Here is a 2500-nt window from a genome sequence, read left to right on the forward strand (position 1 = left end):
AAATGGCTGCAATATAACAAAGAGTGAAAAATTTAAGGGGGTCTGAATACTTTCCGTACCCACTGTTTAGATGCTTTTTTTTTTTTTTTTAAGTTTAACTTCTAAAACTTCTAAAATTGGGACAGTTTCTTAAAAACGCTGAAAAAAGCTAAATGCATTGAAATGCAAATGTAAGAAACGTATGTAAGAACATATCTTGTGTGAACCTTATGACTGATATCTAGTTTAAAATATGATTTTTATCCAATCAAAATTTTGGATGCATTGCAATTTCGTAATTCTTGTTACCAATTCCAATATCACAAAATAAAAAAAAAAATACTAGCCTATGTAAAAACAAACTTACTGAAGACAAGTAAACAGTCATGAATTACAATAGAACAAAGAAATCGACCTACAAACACTTAAAGCACTGAATAAGAAATATTAAATAGACTAGACTACAAATAGACTGAATAGTCTTCACTGTATAAATTCACTATACATTCTTATTTATTTTACAAAAGTGATTCGGTCAAGGACAGTGAGTGATTTTCTTTCTAATGTTTAATCTTAGTTTAGTCAGGCGCTGTACGAGCAAGTGTCAGAAACCGTCTTAACGCGCACACTTGCCAAAATGAATTCTGCCCCACTGCTTAATGTCCCTGAACAGTTAAATTAGTCTTTAAACCAAAATGCTTAAAATGAGTTCAAATTAAAAGCTTACATCATGCAAAAGGAATTTCTCAACCCATAAGCGAATATACTAGGCCTATAGGGTTTGTTGAAAAACACAAAAAGCAATATACATCCATCAAGTTAATAATCAAACAAACTTAAATCTGTGGGGACGATGACGCTGTTTTTATCTGCTCCATATGTCCGGTCCATTTGCTGTTCCATAACTCCCACTCCATCATCAGCTTTAGTAAAATAAACTGTGGATTTTAGTGACTAACTCATGTTTTCCCCTCTCTCACTATTTTTTTTAGAATAGTTGACATTTTTACTTATCGAAGATTGTTCTTTGCATGACCGTTTCTAGATTACACCAGAACGAAGTGAAGAGAGATGAATGCAGATATTAGATGCAGCGATTACCTGATAGGAGATACATGCACAGGTCGTTCAAAAGTGAAATATAGAATGAATGCATTTGATTGGTAAACCAAATTCAAATGTGACGTTTTAATCTCTGATGATATGCATAGAATTTACGGAAAAACTTCACTAAATAATAGCGCTAAAATGTGAGGGGCGTGGTGGGGCTTTGGCGATCGGCACTACCGATGTCCGTCAATCTACTCCACAGCCAATCATGGGCCCCCTTCTTGCTCGGGCCCCGGAGCTTCAGCCCCGCCTAGCCCAATGGTTAATGCGGCCTTGGGTCCAAGCTGTAATGGCGCAGCGCTATTCTGGAAAAGGGGGCGGGGAGCAGCAGCTCATTTGCATTTAAAGAGACAGGCCGAAAAACAGCGTGTTTCTGCATCAACTCAAATAGGCATTTTCAAAATGATATAATAAATGATCTGTGGGGTATTTTGAGATAAAATTTTACAGACACATTCTGGGGACACCAGAGACTTATATTACATATTGTAAAAAGGGGCATAATATGTCTCCTTTAAGACTTTTTTAAGACCAAGTAAAGAAAATGTAAGGAATAAACTGAAGCAACACTTCAAAGTTTGAAAATGCAACTTCATAATTATCTCCAATACGCTTTTATTCATTTTTACAAAAAAAAAATATATATATAGAAGGCTTGAATACCTTTGCTCCCAAAAACTAGAATACGGAAATACATTTTACTGTACCTTCTGATCACACTGCAAAAAAGTGTTCTTCATCAGTTTTTGTTTTCCAGTGAAAATATCTAAAGATTCTTAAATCAAGATACATTTACTGGAGAAGCAGAAGTGTCGTTTTTTTCTGTGAAATCAATCAAAATGAAGCGAGTTTATGATTAAAAGAACAAAAAAACATCTGCCAATGGGCTTAGAAAATTCAAATGGAAAATTAAAGTAATTTTCCTACCCCACTGACAGATATTTGTTCTAACTTGAAGCATAAACTCACTATTTTGTTCAATTTCTCAGAAAAACAAGACTTAATTACTTCATTTTGTGTCTCAAGTAAATGCATCTTAATTTAGGGATGTTTAGATATTTGTATTGGAAAACAAAAATACAGAGGAAGATTATAAACTGAAGCAACACTTCAAAGTTTGACAATGCAACTTCATAATTATCTCCAATACGCTTTTATTCATTTTTACAAAAAAAAAAAATATATATATAGAAGGCTTGAATACCTTTGCTCCCAAAAACTAGAATACGGAAATACATTTTACTGTACCTTCTGATCACACTGCAAAAAAGTGTTCTTCATCAGTTTTTGTTTTCCAGTGAAAATATCTAAAGATTCTTAAATCAAGATACATTTACTGGAGAAGCAGAAGTGTCGTTTTTTTCTGTGAAATCAATCAAAATGAAGCGAGTTTATGATTAAAAGAACAAAA

The sequence above is a fragment of the Sinocyclocheilus anshuiensis genome, unplaced genomic scaffold (genome assembly GCF_001515605.1).
Source record: "Sinocyclocheilus anshuiensis isolate Anshui unplaced genomic scaffold, SAMN03320099.WGS_v1.1 scaffold217, whole genome shotgun sequence".
NCBI lineage: Eukaryota > Metazoa > Chordata > Actinopteri > Cypriniformes > Cyprinidae > Sinocyclocheilus > Sinocyclocheilus anshuiensis.